At 39.5% G+C, this 12,753-nt stretch overlaps 1 protein-coding gene across 2 annotated transcripts in view; it reads right to left on the reverse strand.

The window, feature by feature from the left end:
• The window catches only part of MAML2 (mastermind like transcriptional coactivator 2), a 345,270-nt gene that overhangs the window by 236,433 nt on the left and 96,084 nt on the right, over positions 1 to 12,753 (reverse strand). The gene's annotated exons all lie outside the window — the stretch shown is intronic.

Consider the following 12,753-nt stretch of genomic DNA (forward strand, 5'->3'; position numbering starts at 1 on the left):
TAGGAGGTAAAAAGGCAACAATTACGGGTACCCTAAGGACTTTGGAATAGCAGAAATGAGATTTCCCTACATAAAATGAATCAGAGAAGAGATGAAAAAAGTATCAACTACAAGAGAGTAAGACTTAATTGGGAACTAATCAGCTATATGTAAGATCTTATGACAAATTTGCTGGTAGAACAGAAGTTTGGTCACTCACAGGATCCTTGAAAGTGTCCCAGAGTCATCATCCATGGCAGTGCTATTTCATTTCCAAGCTTATCTTACCAAAGGATACCACCTACCCAGTTCTGTGGGCAGGTATATCCTTATGGTAAAAATACATCACTGGTTTCCTTGTTTTAATCCTTTGAACATTCAAATCATTTGACTAGCCACTTCTGCATTGTTTCCATGCTTACCAGGAGTCCTGATGGTTATAAATGTACTCGCAAAGCTTACTCAGAGGGAGATGATACATTTGTCTAAAGACTCGAGTTATCTAGGTATATATATATATATCTCATACTGGAAACTAATAAACTGGCATCTAACCAGCCTCTAGGAATCAGGTAAAGATGAGTTTGCCTCTGGTTGATAGAGCCACACATGGTACCCTGACATTCTGGTCACTGCACTTGTTCATCTGGGGGCCAGAGTTAGATTTTAAGAGCTCCCAGGGGGTTCTGGGTGGCTCAGTCAGTTGGGCGTCCAGCTTCGGCTCAGGTCATGATCTCATGATTTGTGGGTTCGAGCCCCATGTTGGGCTCTGTGCTGACAGCTAGCTCAGAGCCTGGAGCTTGCTTCAGATTCTGTATATCCCTCTCTCTCTGACCCTCCCCTGTTCACACTGTGTCTCAAAAATAAATAAAAAACATTTTTAAAAAACTTAAAAAAAAAAAAAGAACTCCCCAAGATGATTCCTTCCTGATGGTGCTTATGGCCTTCTTTAAGCATCACATCCCTGTCCCCACATGAGCTATTTGCATTTTTCTTCCAATAGATACACAGATTATGTGCTTAACACTATGCTTTAAACCACTAGAGAGTGATCCAAGATAATGTGTAATTAAGTGAGGACTGTTTGGCACAAACTAAAAGTGTTACAGAAATTCCAAGCGAATAAGGATCATTGTGGTAGGCAATCATCCAAGGAGAGATTCCTAATGGCCTATGGTCTTAAGAGGGTACTTGATGTCTGGGTAGGATGTAGGTAGGTGGAAAAGAGGGGAAGGGAATTTCTAACAGGAGGATGTGGGTCCACAGATGTGGAGGCCAGAATGGTGGGTCACATTATTAGAGTATTCGATTAGAACTGATTCTTCAACATGCCATCTCTTTACTCCCTTCAGAATAAAACCTGGAGGTTGATGAGAAAAGAAATAAGCCTCCTTAAACTTCCAGTTACAAAATAAATAAGTTCTGAGGATTTAACGTACAGCATGGCAACTACAGTTAATAACACCATATTGTATTTTTGAAGGTGCTAAGAGAGTAGATCTTAAAAGTTCGGATCACAAGAAAAAAAATTGCAATTAACTCTGGTGATGGATGATAATTAGACTTCTTGTGGTCATCATATCACAATATATACAAATACTGAATCATTATGCTATATTCCTGAAACAAATACTCTGTCAGTCATATCCCAATAAAAAACAAAATTCAAAAAAGAAATGTCTCTTTACTTAAACTTTGAACTGGAAGTGTTAATAAAAAAAAAGAAAACAAGAGGCACCTGGGTGGCTCAGTCAGTTAAGCGTCTGACTCCTGATTTCGGCTCAGGTCATGGTCTCATGATTCATAAGTTCCAGTCCCACACTGGGCTCTGCACTGCAGAGTCTGCTTGGGAATCCTCTCTCTCCCTGCCCTCTCTCTGCTGCTCCCATGCTTGTGTTCTATCTATCTCTTTCTAAGAATAAAAATACTCTTAAAAATTAATTAAAAAAAAAAAACAAAATGAAATGAAACCCAACATCCTATTAAATGTGTAGGTTCAGAAAAACAATATTAACCTTTTAGTTATCTGCCTTTAAAGACCAATTTTTAAATGCTATCATTTATTAAATGAGAACAATTTTAACCAACAAGAAAAAAAAAAGTAATATCTGTCTGCAAAAGAAAAGCATTTTGAATGGCAAAGTTACTTATTAGCCCAAATTTGTTGTAGAGACTACATCGCCACAGGATATGAGGATTTATGGTAGTTAATTCCTAATTTTAAAAGAGTAACTTTTAAATAGATTACTTTCTATTACTCTCCAAATAATCTTTACATATAGGAAAAACTGTTATCTTTGAAAATGCGACATTTATAGTGGGAAAAAGTTAGGTATTGACGAGCTTTCCTCCACTCTTTGTAACACCTAAGTGACGAGGGAAGTAGAAAGTAACTAAAATAATTTTCTCCCACCTCATTCCAGACAGATCACCCTTCCACCTACCGCAATAAGTGTTTGGTGGTAGAACAGGAAAGAAAAGAGAAGCAAAGAGGAAGAGGGAGAAGAGGAAATGGGGGGACAGGAAAAAGGAGCAGTCTGCCCCTGCTCAGAGGAAATAAGGGATTGGGGGATGGCCTCCCAAATTAGAACTTGAGCCCCTCTCCCCATTCCTCACCTCAGCCAGTGCTTCGCCATCCTACTCTGCGTGTCTTTCCATCCTCCACTTACGTCTTGTTTCTGGGTTGTGACCAGTAAAGACAATAGAATTCCTGAAGGATCACATTTATTTATTTATTTATTTATTTTAAGTTTATTTATTTTGAGAGAGGGAGAGAGCATGCTCAAGAGGGGCAGAGAGAGAGAGAGAGAGAGAGAGAGAATCCCAAGCAGGCTCTGCACCATTAGCACAGAGCCTGACATGGGACTTGAACTCATGAACCACAAGACCATGACCTGAGCTGAAATCAAAAGTCCATCGCTTAACTAACTGAGCCCCACCAGGCACCCCAAGGATCATTCTCAAAGAAGGAAGAACAGAAGAATCCTGTAAATTCCCCTTAATGAGAGCTCGCTCATAGAACACCAGGATGTCTTAGGGTACTTAACTCACCAATCAGATTCAAAGGGAACAAAGGTTTTCATTCCAGGCCAGCTACTGTTATGAATGTATGTATTCTCTCTTGCTTGTCTCTCAAAGAGGTCTGTCTCTATCTCTCTGTCTTTCTTAGACACACACACACATACACACACTTAAAACACTTCAAGCTTTCTTTATGTTCCAAAAGGAATTTTACATAAAAATACAGACATCTTTTCAGAAAACCTTTACTTCATTCCCATTTCTTAATTGGTGTTAACATGGAAAACTTTGCAGTCCTGTTTATGAAAAAAAAGATACAAGCTTAGATTTTTAAGAGATTCCTTGAGTTAATAAATTCTAACAGTGCTAATAGAAGACCTTTGTTGAGAGCACAGTTAACTTCTGAAAGGCGTATAGAAACATAAATCTTCCATGTGTAAGTGGAACAATAGTGACATAAGGACAATCCTGAAGAATGACTCTTAAATACTTTGAAATCTCATAAAGAAGCTTTTCTCAGGAAAGCTATAAAAAGAGTCAGTTTTGCCTGAGTCAGAGCAATTTTATCTAACTAACAGCACCCTCTGGACCTTTGAAAAACTGACATTCTCCATGACAGATCAAATTTGGATGTGGCTCATAAAGGAGCTCCCAAGGAGATTTTCATGCTTATTTTCCTCCTTCAGATCAAGAGCAAAGGTCGGCAAATCTGGCCCACTGACTGTTTTTGCAAATAAAGTTTTATTGGAACACAGACACACTTTTGTTTACATATTGTCTATGACTACTTTCAGGTACAAGAACAGAGTTGAGTAGTTCTGACAGTCACCATATGGCCTACAAAACCTAAAATGTTTACTATCTGGCCCTTTATGGAACAGAGTCTGCTGTCTACTGAATAATTTCCCTCCTGTGTCACCCCTTTAAATGGAAAGTCAGGATGCCTGGATTTTAGACTCCATTCTCCAGTAAAGTGCTTTATGACCTTGGGAAGTAATCACTTTCCTTGGGTTTGACTTCTTATCAATAAAAGAAGGAGAGTTGCCCAGGTGATCATATTTTCCTTACTAATTCCCTTTAAATTCCTATGTTCCAAGAAATTTAAGATCTCTTATAACGATGATTTTTAAACAGAATCCCAAATCAATTTAAAAAGATGTCTTCCTTCAAAACTCCAGTTTACTGTGAAATGTTTCACATCATTCCAAGCATTTAACAACTAAGTGATACCCCCTTGCTACCGTATCGTGGACATGCCAGAAAGCTGTAGATTAGGGCTGGAGAGAGAATGTAAACAGCAGTAAAATCTGTTTTAGAGGCGGCGGCACATCTGGCTCACATTTCCCTAGAACAGATGCGGCGCACCGCTTGTGCCAGAGATGAATGCTCTTGTCTGTCGCGTTTCGGGTGAGTGAGTGCTCTATTCGTGCTTAGCCCTGGGATCCCGAGGGACATGGGACATGTGCTCACACCAAAGAAGTGCTATGAACAGATGATGGAGGCACAAGTTCTTTGCTTCTCCAGGAATGGGGCTGGGCACTGTCCGAACTTGGGTGCTATGGGCGTATTCTGCGCTGCACAATTTCTCCCTAAACATATTCCATAGGGCTACCAACTAGTGAAATGATGGCCAAACAACCTCAGTCTCCCTCCACATTCCCCATTAACAACCAGAGGAATGCTTGCAATCACTGTCTTCAAAGAATAAAAGACTAGAGACATCATAGCCCCCTAAAAACAAAAATTGCCTGAAGTGCTCTAAATAGAGATCAGAAAATTCCCTAGACCTCAATGCTAATGGCTATGATTTTAAAACCAGGAAGGCTGTTATCTTAAAGATAAACATTTTCTCCCATTTCTTTTCTGCCCAGAAGATAAAGGTGTTTGGAGGTATCATCGAGTCCCTGAACCAGAAATGATTGTTTCTTATTTCCATGGGAGGTTGCTTTGAATAAGAACAAGTCTACATGAGGGGCACCTGGGTGGCTCAGTCTTGGTTAAGCATCCCACTTCAGCTCAGATCACTATCTAGCGGTTTGTGGGTTCAAGCCCCATGTAGGGGTCGGTGCTGACAGCTCAGAGCCTGTAGCCTGCTTCAGATCCTGTTTGTCTCTCTCTGCCCCTCCACTGTTTGTGCTCTCTCTCTCTCTCTCTCTCTCTCAAAAATGAATAAACATTAAAACTTTTTTTTAAGAAAAGAACAAGTCTACATGGAATTTTAGAAAGCATCGTGAATGCTCACTGAGTTTAAAACATATTTCAAAACAGAAAAGAGTGCCTAACAAAGGGAGCCACTTGAGAGTTTTTACAAACCCAAAGCGAATCAACCCTACAAATAACATTCAGAGTTTGGGTGACATCTTCTTATAAACATCTTCTGTGGTGTGCTGAATTCGCTGCATTTGCCACACATTATATACTTTGGCTAGCACCTTTGTTTTCAGTAATGCCTTTCTTTGCAGGAAAAAGACACTAGTGCATACTGTCTATCACTTCTGTTAGATTTTCTAGCTTTTCTCTCTCTCACACAGAGAAACCTCTGACCTGGATGCTAATATTTTGCAGACTAAGCATGGGCCAAAATGGATTACAAAATCTAAGTGAACATATCTGCATCAGTCTAAGGAGTTTCAAAGGAAGAGCTGCCATGTTAAGCTGCTTAGCATAGCTGCAGCTCTCCCCCACTCCCCGCCCCCCCCCCACCCCGAGTTCTATATTTTGGAATACTTTACCTTCTCTTCTTGGCCAGTCAGTATTCCTCTAGCCTCTCAGATCCTGCTTAAGTCCCATCTCTGGGATCACACTGCACGCCAGCCTTCACGATGCTTTGAACATAGAGGGGGCTTAGAAATATTGTTGGTTTGTTTTGAAAGTCTTCCTGAATGACTTCAGCCCATGCTGAACTTAACTCCTTTGGGATTTACTGTCTACCCACACAATTAACACCTTATTCTCCTTGGCTCTGTAGCACATGATACATTTCATTTTTTGTAATTGTTTCACGTGAGCTGGTTTTCTTTCTTCAATTAGATTTTCAGCTCCCATGGGTGAAGTTGTTTTCCATAATATCTAGCAAACTGTTAGGCACAGTAAATATCCAATAACGACTCGTGTTTTTTTCCCTCAGTAGCAGTTTTCACATTGCTTGAAAGACTATGTACCTTGCCAGCTATGCTGTGGGCTCCTACTGACCAAACTTTTATATCAGAAATAGCAATAAGGTAGTAAAGTTGAAACCCCCAAGGAGAATAATTTGAGTGAATATACATGGACTATCAGGGCCAAATGAAAGAGATTGTTTCCGTTATTACTGGCTGGGCAGAATATCTACATATGTAAAAGAGCTAAGCAAACAAGGAAAGATATGTACAGAATGCACATATAGTAAGAAAATGAAATTTAATCGATCCAGTACAGGCCAAAATGGTTACAAAATTTAACAATTCATTCCTTCATTCATTAATATAATCATCATGCATTGAGTCTGACTGTGCATATAACTCATTTAGAAAACTATGTAATCTTTTGCAGCACACCTCGCTTCTTCAAGACTCACAGATTTCCAGTTTACACCTTGCTCTTTGTTTACAGTGCTTCTGCAATAAAAGAAATCTGCTAAGCTAATGTTTATTTCAACAAACACTCTGTTTGGATGCAGCCTGACAACGCAAACATCTGTTTTAACTAGAAGCATCAACCAAGTTGACTTACTACATGGATAGAATTCGGAAAATTGCTCAATATTCTGCTTTGTTCTGCTTGTATGGACACAGCCTAATGCTTTCCATGCCACCAAATTAGTACTTAAGTGGTTAAAGTAACCAAAGGAGCTTTTGCATACCCCATGCCAGCTGTGTTCTAAAGAGACTTAGACCTGAAATATCCAGCTCTGAGAACAAGCAATTAGTACGGGGCTTTAGCTGTTTAGCTGTGAGTTTCATTAATATGGAAGAGACAATAAAAGTGTTATTTGCACTATTATAAAGTTTGATTTGGGCATTTCATGTGAGGACACCTCACATATGAATCCAGTGACAGGTTTGTTTAAAGAAGAGCAATATGAACCTCATCAGACACAAAACAGAGCTGATCCAAGGAGTATTTGTGTTAAGTTTCAAGTCAAATAGCACATTCTTTACTTCCAAGTGAAAAAAAATATTTATTTTTTTCTGTAAGTGGCTAACCTCTGGAAATAATTTGGGAGACCAGAGAAAAAGAAAACCCAATTTTGAATGAAATCTGCATTGTGAGTCCAAGCCTTGCTGTCTCCATAGTGGCATTTTCAGGACTGCTATGGTTGTCACTGTTCTGAGTCCCGCCCCCCCACCCCAGTGACACTTAGGTTCAGCCCCCAGATCAATGACTCTTTTTTCCAGAGTTAGGTGCCATTGTAGCTACTACTATTTTTGCAGACAAATCTTCCTTCTTAGATAAGACATATTGGGTGGGCTAACTAATGATTTTTTCCAGCCTTACTGAGATATAATTGAAATACAACATTGTGAAAGTTGAAGGTGCACAACATGATGATCTGAATACCGATATGTTGCAAAATGATTTCCCACAATAAGGTGAGTCAACACATCCACCATTCACATTGTTACCATTTTGTGTGTGTGTATGGTGAGAACATTTTGTATTTACTCTCTTAGCAACTTTCAAGTATAAGTTAGCATGTTGTTAACTGTAGTCATCATGCTGCACATGATGTCCCCCAAACGTATTCACCTTATAGCTGCAAGTTTGTACCTTTTGATCACCCTCACTCATTTCTCTAACCTCCTCAGCTCCTGATAGCCACCAATCTACTATCCCTATGAATTTGGTTTCTAGATTCCACGTATAAGTGAGAACATGCAGCCTGTTATTTTTTTAAATTAATTTATTTATGTTGAACAGAGATTGCCAGCAGAAGAGGGGCAGAGACAGAGAGAGGGAGAGAGAGAGAATCCCAGATAGTCTCCATGCTCAGTACAGAACCCAATGGGGGGCTAAATTCCATGACTACTGCAAGATCACGGCCTGAGTGAAATCAAGTCAGTCGCCTAACTGAATGAGCCACACAGGCACCCCTGTCTGTTAATGTTTTAATGAGCCAGAAATTATTAGAAGAGGGAAGTCAAGAAATGTCAACTTATTCAGGGCACCTGGGTGACTCAGTTGGTTAAGCATCTGACTTCAGCTCAGGTCATGATCTCACAGTTCATGGGTTCCAGCTTGTGTCAGACTCTGTGCTGACAGCCAGCTCAGAGCCTGGAGCCTGTCTTCAGATTCTATGTCTCCCTCTCTCTGACCCTCCCCTGCTCACACTATCACGCTCGCTGGCGCTCTCTCTCTCTCTCTCTCTCTCTCTCTCTCTCTCTCAAAAATAAATTCAAACATGTAAAAATTAAAAAAAAAAAGAAATGTGAACTTATTCAAGTGTCTGGTATGAACAGAGCCAGTCAGATAAAAAAATATATATATATATACCTGTTCACAAAATAGGATAGAATATTACTGAGTCATTGATGGGATATAGTTGATGGAAGCTTCTTGGAGAAATAGAACTAACCAGGAAGGAATTTGGGGATTTGTTGAAGGGTCATTATTCAAAAGAGTAAGTATGGTTGACAGTTTTTTATTTGTGCTACTTTCATATTTTCAGAAGTTTTTGGAATAAACATTATTTTGTGATTAGGTTAAATTTCAATTTTCAAATGATGACATTTCTTTAAACAACAAAGTTTCCTGTTTTAAATCTGGTTCCAAATCATAAAAACTGTGCTAGAAAGAAAAAAAACAAACAAACAAAAACCAAACAAACAAAAGAGTAAGTAACAACTTTGGACATCAGGAGTCTATGTTGAACACAGAGAATGAAGAGGTATTTTAGCCAGTCCAAGTCAGAAACAGCATGTGACACCAGATTCCGACCTAAGAGGCACAGACTTGACACAACTTACACACAAGATGAGGATAATGCTAACATTTCAAAGAACATCAGAACTGGTTTATGAAATACTCACGTTCCCACACTTGAACACACTGATAGGGTATGGCCCAGTCCTTCTGAATGCCATAAAGTACATGCTGTGCTATTTTCTAAATGGCTGGTGAATAGTGTTTGGTTTGGATGACTAAATACATTGAAGGAGACAGAAAAAGCTCCAGGCTGCCGCGCCCTTAGGTGAATTTTCTTCCTTCTCCTGGGTGATGGTACTGGAAGAGCCGGATGGGGACGGCTGTTGACTCCTGTTGGAGCACATCACTGCCAATGCTCTCGCTTGCTCCAAGGTAGCTCCTCAGGAAGCCCAGAACAGAGTGATACAAAGACTTCAGATGTTTTGGCCAATTTCAGAGTAAGGATGGATTTCTGGGACAGAATCAAGAGCTTCCGTTTTGTTTTTCTTAAACACTGAGGCCATACATAATATGATTACACTTTTTTAGGGCTAAGAGTTCCCATGTACGTTATTAAATGTGAACTAATATGCCTTCAGTTCCTTCTATGGTTTTGAATTCAAAGTACAAGGGAATCAAGAAAAAGACCAAAGCTACAGGCTCTGGTTTCAAGTTCTAGGGCAACATTTACAAGCTGTTGACTTGGAATCTCTACTCAGAGTGTGTGTTTTATCATAAGAAAATGGAATAATGGCATCCATGTCTTAGAGTAGAATGGTGGTCAGTGATGTAAGTTAGACCAGTAAGCTCGCAAATCTTAGTACTCCTAACTCCCTGAATCCTCTGACTTACCCACTACCACAGCCATGCTGACCTGCCCCTGTCTTCTTACCGGTTCTGAGCTGCACATTTTTCTGTGGTGAGCTAGGAAAACTATTGATTCCAAACAGAGTGCTTGTGGAGATCAGTTGAGATTGAGGGAGTGTTTCTTGCTATCATAGGCTTCATGAACATCATCATTACTTACAGTCTATGAGGAAATATTAACCAATAACTTTATTCTTTGTCACCACACAGCACTTTGATTTATAATTTACATTAAAGACAAAAGCTAAACAAAAGCTAAGGGTCTGCACCTTAGAATACTAAATCACCATTAAAATAAACCATTTGGAAAACTCGATTAGCTGTTCAATTTTATACTGTGATTACTCTTTCCCCAGGTTCTCTTGGCAGACAAAAAAATAGAAAATTTGGTTTGTTTTTCACAGTATTAAGAAAGGCTGATGAACTGTCTGTTTCAGTGTTATATATTTAGTGGACTTATTATTATTTTTGCAATGCTTTGGCACTGCTCAATTTTAAATGTAATTACCACATTATAATCTTGGCAAAACCCACTGTTCCAAATAATGCTCTGATGTACAAATGAGTCTTCCCACCAGATGAAAACTGCCAAGGGAAAGGTACTGTTGTATTATAGAGAAACGAGAAGTCTCATTGAAGCACAGAATAACTATAAATTTCATTTCAAAGGCATACACTATATGCACACAAACTAAAAAAAGTTATAATTAAGATGTCTAATTCTCTGGAAATAGCACTCTAATTTATAATAATTCACTGTAGGGTATGTAGGCACCCTGGATCAGACAGCATTTCTGTATATTGTGAACTAGAGACAGTAGGAGGCTTAATATGCTGAAAAATTTCTGCAACTTGTTCAGAATATGAAGGTAAACACTGATTGAAGTGTGGCCAAAAGGTTCTGGAATCATTTTCTCCCCAGCACAGTAAGTCAATAAGCAGTAAAGTTTTTATAATAGTGTGTGCTTATATATGTCTTTCAATAACCTGCAGTATTTTCACGATGTCTGCCTCACAGTAACCCCATACATGGATTTCTTGCTTTAGTAAAGAAACCAACTCTGAAATGAGGATTTGCATAAGGGATTAGCTTTCTTTTCTGCTAAGTGATCCTTCTGGGCAGTTAAGCACATAGCTTTTCTTTTCTAATATCTCCTGGAAAACCTTTCAAAAACAAGACAGGAGGCTGATGACTACTCTCCTATTTTAATCATTCCCAAACTGGGGATGGTTTTCTCCCTCCACAACCCCCCTCCCCAGCCAGGGAGATATTTGGCGATGTATTTTTGACCGAAGGTTTGTGGTCTACTGGCACTTAAGGGGTACAGGTCACATATGTGGCTAAATATCCCACAATGCAAAGGGCAGTTCCACACTAAAAGGAATCATCTTGTCCAAACTGCCAATTCTGCTGGGGTATGTATCTCTGGAAACATGACAGGGATTGCCCACGGCCACTGCCCGAGTCTGTGTTCCTGGGACAGTCATCACTGTGAACGAAAGTCAACATAACAGCAGAATCCAAATCCTTCATTTCCTGCTGGGATCCCATGAACATTGCGGGTGCACAGAGCCAGCCAATGCGCTCTTAGTTTGTGGAATTTTTTTGAAGTTGTAGTTTTGCTTTGTTCAATCATTTTAGAAAATATGGATGTATCATTCTGGTTTGAACTAGTTTATTCGGTTTATTTTTGGACATGTTTGGTTCAGTTACAACATGAATATCTGGGTTCTATTCAGTTCGAGGTGCAGCACACCAATACAATTTTGGCTTTTGGCTATGGCTACTTGGTTTAGGACGTTGCATTAGTGCCCATGTGAGTGTGACCTCAGCAGAGAGCTCCAGCCACCCCTATCAAGGCCCCTGGAACCTCTGGACACCAGAAGAGTTATTTTGCTCTTTACTCTGTTTTATAGGAAAACTCATGAATGCCGGCACGAAACCAAGAGGTTTGAAGACATGTTGACTCCTTACTTTCCCCTACTTGGTTTAAATTGTAAGACTTGACCAAGAACAGTAACTTATTTTATATTATATGTATGAGAAGGTACAACAATCTCGTGTTTTGTCTTCCTGACACTTTACTTGAGTACACTGTGAAGAAAAAGGAAAGAAAAAAAGTTCTTGAAAATCTCCAGGGATTAAAAAAAAATGCCCATTTACCCTTATTTTGCAATGGCCCTGGTTGTGAAATCATCAGGCTGCAAAATACTGGAGGAGTGTTGAGGGTGGATTTTAGTGACAAGATTTCCTTAAGGCTGTAAACAAACCAAATTCATTAAGAAGAAGAAACAGAGGTGGTAGATTTCATCATAAAATAAGGAAAACAGTTTCCAGCTGAATTATAGGTATAGCACAAAACACAGTTGTTCATTTTTTAAAACTTCAGTTTCTGCAGGCTGAAACAGAACATTTCAATTGGCTCAGTTCATGAAAGCCATCTGCACCTGCTCACAAAACAGCTTAAAGAAAAAAAAAATCTGCACGAAGGGTTTTAACATATACAGATAATAAGGAACAGCCTCTGGCGCACACACCCCGAAAAAGGAGGAGCCTTACAAAGCGAGGGGCTCATAATTTTTTTAAACTACCAATAAAAAAATAATCTAAAATCAGCTTACAGCATTAGTTCAGTTTTACCTATGGCAGCTACGCTTGCCTGTTCTGGTTGTACGTTTAAAAGTTAGGCGATTAAAATTCAATTATGTGGGTTTTTCTTTTATGTAGCCTAGGGTTGAATGAATTACTGGCAGGAAACTTTAGCTCACGAATTCAATCAAAAATCCTTTCATTTGTCAGAGCTGCTTCCTGCCCTTCCTCTTTAAACATCTGCTTCTCCAGTTCAGGGAACACACACACACACACACACACACACACACACACACCTCCCTCCCTCTCTCTCTCTCCTGAAATAATGAGCAATCACCAAAACTCTCTCCTCTTTCTCTCTCCCTCTTCTCTCTCTCTCTCTCTCTCTCTCTCTCTCTCTCTCTCTCTCTCTC

This window comes from Suricata suricatta, chromosome 11 (assembly GCF_006229205.1).
Source record: "Suricata suricatta isolate VVHF042 chromosome 11, meerkat_22Aug2017_6uvM2_HiC, whole genome shotgun sequence".
Taxonomy (NCBI): domain Eukaryota; kingdom Metazoa; phylum Chordata; class Mammalia; order Carnivora; family Herpestidae; genus Suricata; species Suricata suricatta.